The following is a 10,793-nucleotide window of genomic DNA, read 5'->3' as shown; positions in this document are numbered from 1 at the left end:
TCCCCAAAATATAAGCACGTGTATATTTGTCTAGTTTTTTGTATTCAGGGATAGAAAGCTTATAAACAATGAAGACAGTGGCTAATTCCTGTACAGTAAACATGTATAATTTACCGCCATCAATTACCCAAATCAGATTCATTTTATTATTTACATACATGTACTTATAGTTTTCTTTCATTTTCTCTTCTGTTTGTCTACAACATATATGTATGTAGAAATGTCTGAAATACGTACACAGCATACAGGGTTTGTGATCGAACAGTACACGCATTCAATCGTAAGCTAGCTTTGTGTTCAGCAATATCTAACATGCACATTTTGATTACAGGGACTATTGTTATATGTATACTTAATTCTTTGTAGAGTAAAGGAAACGATTCATATATTTTATAATGTTTTCTTTGAATAAATTATCAATTTGCCCCTATCATGGGCCCTACAATTGAGTGATTTTCTAAATTTATTCCAGCTGTGCACATCACAGAAAGTAAGGTTTTCGGAATAAGAAACATATCGGTCCTCCTTCCAGGAGATTATAACCGAGCATAGACCTCGGCTTTCTGATAATTTAGATTCGTGGCATTTAGGATTTTCCATTTTACAGAATTGCACGCTTTCCAGGTAACGTGAAGGTGCTTTAGACCGTGATGTTAAAACACAATACATTCTAGTATCAACTTCATTCCCAGAGTTAAAACATCATTAATACGAAAAACATTATATATAAATTGTTGAAGGAAATAAATATCACTGCTTAGGATGGACGTGTGAAGGTATGTCCGATTATGCTGGTTCTGGAGAAAAAAAATGGAAATGTAAGAAAATGGTTACAAAGAAAAAGACGATAAAGAACAGATGATAGGAAAAACGCATTTGAGCTTTCATCTCAGGTGATGTAAAACTATAGGCCTGACGGAAAAGATGATTTATCTTTCCTTAATCCGGAAATTAGTGCACTTTCGTAATTCAGTTTAAGACTTCCAGGTAGTATATTCGCGAAATGTCATTATTAACATTACATAGGACCGTGAAGATATTGTTGTTAGAGCAATCGCGGCAACAAATAATTTTAGACAACACATTACCCCCCTCCCCTCTAGGGATTTTTCTACACTATGAATTTTGGAAAGTGTGTATAAAATGAAGGTAAATGAAGGTAGTTTGACAAATAAAAATATTTCAGTAATTCATAGATACACTTCGGCTTAATGCCAAAGAACTTGATATAATTGTAAGGGATAACTTTCTTTAAAGTAAAATGCATGTTTGCCATATTGTGTTCGTAAGATTCTCAAAGTTTATCATTTTTATGCCACCGATGTCGAAGATCGGGGGGCATATTGTTTTTATCCTGTCTGTCATTCTGTAATTTTGTCATTCTGTCTGAAACTTTAACCTTGCTAATAACTTTTGAACAGTAAAAGCTAAAGTTTTGATATTTTATATGAATATTCCTCATGACAAGACCTTCCCATGGGTACCAATATTTTTGACTCTGTGACCTTGACCTTGGAGTTCGACCTACTTCTTAAAAAACTTTAACCTTGTTAATAACTGTTGAACAGTGAGAGGTAGAGTTTGTTGATATTTCATATGAGTATTCCTTGTGACAAGACCTTTCCGTTGGTACTAAACCTTTTTACCTTGACTTTTGACCTACTTTTAAAAAAATGGCATTGGCCATAACTTCGAAATGGTAAACATTAGAGCTTTCATATTGCACATGAGCATTTCTTGTGACAAGATTTTTCTACTGGTTTCAATATATTTGTCCTTGTGACCTTGACCATCTTCGGAATTGGCATTATCGGGGGCATTTGTGTTTCACAAACACATCCTGTTTAACAATACTTTAATGACATAGTTTATGTTTTTGCTCCAAAACTTGAAGAAGTTTTCATGCATTGATGTTAAACAATCTGATTTACAATACTTTCAGAAAATAATTGTTTTTCAAAGGACTGCGGTATCTATATATGATCTGAAGAAGTTTTCCATTTTTCGGTGATTCTTAAAGAAAAAAAATCATATTTTAGACCCAGAATTAGTAAATGTCCCATATATATATTTGAAACATCTTGTCAATCAAAGGCTTACGTAAATTAAAATAATACGTGTTTACAAATGTCAATGACATCGAAATCAGATCTGAAGAGTTTTTCCAGTTTTCGGCGATTATTATTTTTATTATTATTTTTAAAAATTATAGGTTTTTGCCCCCAAACTGGAAAAGATATCCATGCAAGCAATCTGATTTATAGTGAAAGGCTTCCAAACTTTCCGAAAATAATGTTATCAAATGACCACATTATCTATATAGGATCTGTAGAAGTTTTTCATTTTTCGGCGATTTTTAAAGAAAAAAGTCATTTTTAGCCCCAAAACTTCGTAAATGCTCCCACATATTTATGTCAAAAAACTTGATATGAAATGAAAGGGTTAAATACATTCACAAAATACTTGTTTGCAAGTGTCAATGGCATATATATCGAATTTAAAGAGTTTTTCCAGTTTTCAGCTATTATTTTTACAAATTTCATAATTTTTGTCCCAAAACTCGTACGCGCCCCCACGTGAAAATGTCAAACAACCTGATTTATAATGAAGGGACTATGTACTTTCAAAAAATACTTGTTTGCAAAAATCCCTAGGGGGTCTCCCATTACCTTTACTAGCCCATGGTCTATGTAAAGGATATAAGCCTCAAACTGTCCATTCTGTGAACGGACTCTGAACTATTTTTTTTTTGTCCAAACTATTTTTTTTCTAATATAAGATCAATGTTTGGGGTGATTTGAAAAGAAATGGCCGCTTTAGTATCAAATTCACTGAATTTGAGTTAATTTATTTTAAAACTTGTTGATAATCATATTGGTAACGAGATTCAAAGGATATGGTTTAAACTATCCATTCATAAAAAGGACCAGCGAAAGGTGGTGTGGAAACATCAACATACCATCGATTATATTTGTTGCAAATTTTCTCCATTTGGCAATTTGTTTTTACGGGAATAATAAATGCGCCTGAAATGGGTATCTTTGTCATTGCGTATTTGGATACAATCATTATTAACACATAATATGAATAAACATGAGGGAATTTAATTAGTTAACAATGCAACAACCAATATTACGAAATGAAACTTTGCATGGATATTTCTCGCAAATGATTACAATGTACATGACTATTATCATTTTAAAGCCAATGCAGAAATTTCATGACTATCTGTAGAGCAGATATCATCATTGTGTGGCTCTAGCATTGGTCGAATCTTGAGAGAGCCAATGCCGACTTGGACCACTCAAAGGCCAATGAAGGCAATTGGTTACTTTTTCAATGGCCAATGTAGGCACTGGAATAATTTCTGGCATGAGCTAATGCATGCTTTGAACCAGTTTCTCAATAGCTAATGCAGACATTGGATCATTCATGATTTTAATTGTTATTGACGATTAACATAAAAAAATATAAGTAGAATTAGGGAGCTGCAGTTATTGGTACAGCCCACAAGACAGAGTTTTCGGCCCGGGACCATATTGGATGTCCTAATGGGTAAGGACAAAAAACCGAGTTATACATTTCTATACATAAATATATTGTTCTTGTATCATTTATTATTTTAAAAAATCAATTATGCTATACATACATTTTTTACAAACGCCAACTTTTTATCATTTAATCTACAGTGCAGTAGATCATTGTAGATTTATTTTATAGCACATAATCTGGCTTATAGTGTTACAATATCAAACCAGGTGTAGTAGAATCATGTAAATATGTTGAAATGGGTGTGATAACTCCATGTGTTGTATAAACAGATGAAATAGAGCCATACTCAGATATCGAGACTGATGAGGAAACTGTTGATGTCATTCGACGATCTATTTACATGTACATGTAAACATCTGTAATGAAAAGTTGTTATAAGGAGTATTAATGAATTATATTGAAGTACAATGTGTTAAATCCTGTCCGTTATAAACCAGTCAGAACAGCTAGCTCTCATTGCAGTGTCAAAATCATTTATTTAAAATCAATTAAATTCATTTCATCTTAATTTTAAGGCATCAGGCTGACAAGCCATCACTCATCTACACTCTGTAGAACAATATGTCCCAAATATTGCACATTTAAACTTTCAAGGTACATGTCCAACTCTTTCTTATAATTGTCTGAACTTCAACTTCTCAATATATATCTAATTTTGAGATTTCTTCTGTTCATGAAACGTAATTTTGTAGTGAAAACTATATGGAGGTTAGGAGAAATGAACCAAAGAATCAGAAAGATCATACTCAGTGGTTACTAGACTATTTCTTTGAGCATGCAACGCAGGACACAGTTTACCATCTCATTTGTGGAAAGGAAGTCTGCATGAAGTGTTGGAAGTACTGTTACATTATCGCACATTCGTTTAACACCTCGTCATGTAATGACCGGAACACATAGTATTTGTCATGTCCGTCTTCCATCTGTCACACCTTAAGGTTATGCTCACTTTCAAAGACAGCATTCAAAATATTGATTTCAAGCTTCATACAGAGGTGTGGTGGGAACATGTATGGCATATGGACATGACGTTTAATATATCATTAGTAAGATATATAAATTAGGTTTATAGTTTACAGATTCATTTATATCAGATTAAAATCTGTCCTACTTGCGTTTGCCTAGAGTGAAAAAGAATTTTAAGACATCAAATACATGCGCAGTGATTTAGTTTTCATGTACAGTAGAGGAATGTGTGATCATGTGTCCAATCTATATTTATAAATGTATTCTTTCATAGGGAGGTTCATAATGTTTCTACTTATAAATACAACAGATACCTTGGTGAAAGTAGGAATGGCACCAGAGAAAATATACATGCAAATACTGGATCAGTGAGGCCTTCAATTAAAAATAGTGGTATGCATACATCTGTGAAAGGTTCAACATATACCATTACTGGTTGTAAATGAATCTTAATATATATTATCACAATAATTGATGTTGATTGCTATATGATAATCTGTTGAATTAGTTATTGATTTACAATTTTTAACAACATTGAGTATAATTTTCAAATGATAATCACATGTTATCTGAAAATGTTGTATGGTCTCTCGAACTTAAATCCTTCTATGTGTGTTTGATTATTTTGTTTGCAGAGAGCATTGAGTGGTTTCAGAACTTTGTCAGTGGCATTGGTGAACACATGCCTCATCAGGAGAAGATAACTCTTCCTGCTGGAATAAAAAAACTAAAGTGTGGAAAATGATGGCTGTTGACCTTGACTCACAGTCCTTATCAAGGTCATCTTTTCTGCAGATATGGAAGAGATCCTTCCGAAACGTGACTGTTGTTAAAGTGAGTATTACTTTCATATCCCAACTTACTTGCGTAGAACTAAGATGAATTCATTTTGTGGACAGGCTGGTTAAAACTCATCAAAACTTATGCCTCAAATATGTCTGTATTGTAAAATGAGATATTATTTTATACGTAAAATTTGACCCCTTTCATCAATTAATCCTCTGTTGACAGGAAAATCCTTTTTCAAAGTGTAAAATTCGACCCCTTTCATCAATTAATCCTCTGTTGACAGGAAAATCCTTTTTCAAAGTGTCATATATGTACCACTCTACACTTTGCATATGAAAAATGTGGGAGGTATGACAGAGATGGGAAGAACCTGATCCTTGACAGAAAGAAACAGCACTGGGATTATGTGAGGTAATTATCATCTAAAATAAACAATTTCTACAGATTTGCAAGCCTGAGTTTCTTTCAAGATCTTAGTATGATCATGACTATGCGTGTCATAAATACATTGCAGGAAGCAAAAACGAAGCTTTCTATCAAAGGAGGGAAATATCTAGAATACATCTCAGCAAATGCCTAACTCTCATTATGGATGGAATGGACCAGAAAATCCAACATCCCAATTCTCTATTCAAAATCCAGAAATTCAAAACAAATTGCAAATCTTCAACAAATCAGGACTCATTTGCTGGGTGTACTTGTCCACCGAGATTCAGGTTGTTAACAGCAAGCATATATGTATGGAAACACACACACACACACACACACACAGAGAGAGAGAGAGAGAGAGAGAGAGAGAGAGAGAGAGAACAATATATAAAATGTAACAGAAATTAAGTTCATATGATTACATGCTCTTGTAAATGCTATATCTCCTATCCAGATGAAACAGCAGCCCGGAAAATTGGATATGACTATTTGATCTACTGCAGTATCCCCATGATTCCAACCTCAATCTGACAGTCTTACTAAATATTTTACTTGGTAAGAAGACTGAAGATTAAGAAATTTCTTCAATTTCAAATAATGGAACCAATTACACATTAAGTGTAAAACTTTTATTCAGAATTACCAAGAGAGTTATTCAATGATGTACATGTATTTAGGTTGTCACATATACATTTTAGTAGATATTTTGCTCGAATCTGTGCTGATCATGTATATTTTTTCAGACTTCAAGGATAGGCTAGGAAGGGAATTACACCTACAAACTGATAGTGCTTCAGACAATAAAAATAAGACAATCCTTGGCTTCTTGGGAATATTGGTACACCTTGGAAATTTTGAAGAGGTAGAGATTCTGTGTTTTGGAAGGATACACAATTATATGCTTTTTAATGAGATGTCTTTTAAAACTTCATAATGAACAAATTCGTTTACTTTGTAGTGTTATCTACACATGCGTCCAGTTGGACACACCCATGAAGACATAGATGCCATGTTTTCAATTTTTGTCCAGTCTGTTAAAGGCTCATATAATGACTCTAGAAGGTAATATGATATATATACCTATTGAACACTGTGAAATGTATTTTTGTTAGGACGTTGTAACTTTTATTCAGTTTGTGAGTAAAATGTCCGGAGTTTACACATCGATAAATTCTTCAAAAAGAATGTTTAATCCTATAATCAATGCATGATATGATTAAAAGTGATTCATCATCTTAACTCTTGGAATAGGATTAAAAGTTATAAAGCAAGATATTTCCTATAGAGTTTCGTTCTATCTACATATTTGCTTGATTCATTTCAACACTTGAGCTTTATAAAGGAAGGGAAATTTGTCAAGAAAGTATGGAATTTCAAGAAATGGATGATAAATCATCTGGTCGATAACCATGGTCATTTAAATTAATCCCAATCAATGGAAATCAATTTGAATCATACAAGCCATGGGAAACATGTATAAGAAAGCAGATTTATTACGTACATGTATTTACGTTCATCACGAACATGCACTCTAAATTCAAATCTGCTTTCTTATACATGTTTCCCATGGCTTGTATGATTCAAATTTATTACCATTGATTTTCAAAAATCTTCTCTACAACTGCACACCTTTAAGAAAAACTAAATGCATTGTGATGCAGAGCAGGAAGTCCTCTTCCAAAAGTTGTAAATTTCATGATCCTCGGGGTAGCGGTTCTGACCCCAGGGCGAGCCAAATTTACCATATAGAGTTTATGTGTAAAACACTTAAAATGCATCTTCTTTAGTGTTATTAGCATAGCCCTTGGGAGTAGTGATATTTTTTCACCCAGGTGACCGATAAGACCTGTGGGCCCTTTTTTAACATTCATATTTATTCCTCAAGTGACACAGGTATACATTACACATGCTTAGACAATAGACTCATTTAGTGAAAGACTCTACCTGTGCATATGAATTTCAATGTTATCTAAGTTCTACATTATTTTGATTCATTGATTATGAGATAATCTTTTTCATCACATGTTTACTCTTTTATCCATTGGATATGACCTATTACATAAGCATTAATTATTACACTGTTTAGATGTTCGTTTTATTATATTGAAGTATATTAAAGCATAAGTCTTTACTTAGATAAGTTTTGCCTTGGAGAGTTTGGTGAGGATAGAAAGCCAAGAATCTGCAGCTGCATTACAAGCAGTACACCCAATTCGGAACACCCTTCAGGAAATGGATGATAGGAGCAAAAGAAAATCTTTGGTATGAGTAAGGAAAAAGGAAACAATGCCTAAAAATAATAACAATACATAGTTTCTCAGGCAAACAATTTCAAATCTTCTCAAGAAAATCTTTAGATATGAGCCAAGGTGACTCAGGGGAGCGCTGTGGCCCTTGCACCTCTTACTTGTCATGTATATCTTTAAATGGAATAAGCATTGCAATTTTTATCGTTATGGAAATAACTTCAATTGTCTTACTATTAAGTGTAAATTATTAATTATTAACGCCTGCACATAAATAAATATATTTTCAATGATTATTTGATTAAAATTATACTCACAATTATATTATAATAACCTTCTTAAATGTTTACATGCAATCTATAACACAAGACTGTCGCGAGGTCAATCTAGAACCTGTGTCATTAAGTTTGTATAATACAAATGTTCCAAAGTGAATAGCATGACTTTTGTTAATCAAAATACGTCACTTTGATTTCAGGTATACACTGGTGGGTACATCAACCCTAAAAGAAGGAAGACGCATCGCTGATCAAATGGAATAAATAAACATCAACTCCCCATCATATTGCAGTCTTCAGCTTGTGTATTATATTTTGGAATGAATCTTCCATTTTGGGATTGGGGGGGGGGGGGGGGAGGGTTTGTTTGATTTACTTTTGAGATGATCATCATTACTACAACTTACCAACTCTGATGTCCAATACAGACATAGATCGATTTTTAACTGGCACAATAAAGGCATTGCCTGATTATAAAGTCAACCAATAAAGGCATTGGACGACTATGGAGTCACTCAATGTAGGCATTTGCTGATTATTGAATTGCCCAATGCAGGCATTGGCCGACTATGAAGTCGCTCAATGCAGGCATTGGCCGACTATGAAGTCGCGCCATTCAGACATATGTTGACTGTGGAGTCGACCTATGCAAGCATTTGCAGACTATGGAGTCGATCAATGCAGGCATTGGCCTACTATGGAGTCGCCCAATGCAGGCATTGGCTGAGTATGGAGTTGTCCAATGCAGGCATTGGCCGACTATGGAGTCACCCTATACAGGCTTTTGAATTGTCCAATGCAGGCATTGACTGACTATGGAGTCGCTCTTTGCAGGCATTGACCGACTATGCAGTCGCATAATGCAGGCATTAACTGACTATGGAGTCGATCAATGCAGACATTGTCCGACTATAAAATGAAACAATGCAGGTATTGGTAGATTATGAAGACAACCAAGAAAAATAGAACAATGCCTGTTTTGAGAGAACGTTGGTTATACTAGCTTCTGCATTAACACAATAAATTTGGACATTGACGAACTGCGAAAAAAAAATGTTGTCTAAAATAACTACATCAGCGTATACATGGAATTTTGGTTTAAGATTTCGTCAATGCAGATTTCAATATTGTAAATGTGAAAATACTTTTGTAAAAAATTCACCGCTTTGTATTTAAAAGTGAATCATTGTATCGAATCGTCTATATTTTACTCATATTTACATTGCTGAAAAAAAAATTACAATTTTGCACGTTGCACTATTTTTTTTTTTACAATTGTATCAATAGGATATTTACAATATGAGCCTTAAAATACGTCATTGAAATAAAAAAAAATAGATTGGACAAATTAAAAAAAAATAGTTCACACTCCGTTTGTGAGAAGAATGAACAGACTCAGGTAAACCCATTGACAATGATACTGATGAATAAAGCTACTTTGAATAGTCTGACAATATAACCAGTCTTGCGTAGAATTATGTTTCTTTTCTTCACTTATTGGGCAGTGTCTGGTACATGCAAGTAGTCTTCTACTGCAAGTTTTATATTCAGTCTTTATATAGTACTGATGCATATCAACATGTCTTCCTCTGATGGGGAGATCATTTTAATTGCACATTATAAATTTAAGGATTTTAGTAAAAGTACTGAAATATTGTCTTAATGAGTGTTACATTCTGGATGTGGAGGATGAGAAAGTTATGGAGTCAAATTTTGATCTGAAAAGCATTGCGTTTTCGAATATTAGGACGAGGAAATAATTAACACCAGCCAAAAGAACCCAACACGCCTATCTCGTAAAATGAAATCATTCATGGAAGCGAAAATAATAATTCAAAATTAGGACATGCTAATAAAGAAAACATAAAAAGCATTGTGAAGAATTTTTGGAAGGTGCCTCTGAATCCAGCAAAATTCAAATACAGTATGGAAATATGTCTTGCGATATAGAAAGGCCTGTCCAATGGGATTTAAAAATTTAATCTTACGAGCTGAAGCAGATAATTCTACTAAAGGGAAATATCGTTTTTAAGTGTTTCAGTAATTTTTCCGATATTTTTTTGATTCTTACTTGTAGGAAATTTAAAATTAAATTTGTATCTCTTTGACAAATGTATTGTCTTTATCCTATTTTTAGTCTACCTGTAGACGTCTAATAAGTTATTGGGTTTACCTGGCACTGTCCAATAAGTTGACAATTACTGTCCATTATTTTTAAGAACGGACAGTATATGTCCATTCTTAAAAATAATGGACAGCAATTGTCAACTTATTGGACACCTACAGCTAACATTTTCACTACAAGTGAACTTTCTTCTATATAAAAGACAGAAGATTGCGTAACAAAAATGTTTTAATCAACTCTAATAAAATTCACAATGACTAGGTTTCCTTCATACATGTGAAAATAACTAATATTGCATGTAAAAAAAAAATGGAAAATTAATGTTGTCAATAGAGGAGCACCCCTTCCATGCGTTCACGCGTTGTATGACTGAAATTAGGTGGTGCTGCTAAAACCCGGAACCGAAAA

The 10,793-nt window shown here is 33.5% G+C and overlaps 1 pseudogene; it reads left to right on the top strand.

Annotated features, from left to right (window-relative positions):
• The first annotated feature begins 4,179 nt into the window (after positions 1-4,179).
• LOC130049717 (uncharacterized) lies at positions 4,180-6,802 on the top strand (annotated as a pseudogene).
• Positions 6,803-10,793: the final 3,991 nt, after the last annotated feature.

The sequence above is a fragment of the Ostrea edulis genome, chromosome 8 (assembly GCF_947568905.1).
Source record: "Ostrea edulis chromosome 8, xbOstEdul1.1, whole genome shotgun sequence".
Taxonomy (NCBI): Eukaryota; Metazoa; Mollusca; class Bivalvia; order Ostreida; family Ostreidae; genus Ostrea; species Ostrea edulis.
The sequence above is the reverse complement of the archived record's forward strand: the minus strand, read 5'-3'. Positions and strand labels throughout refer to the sequence as shown.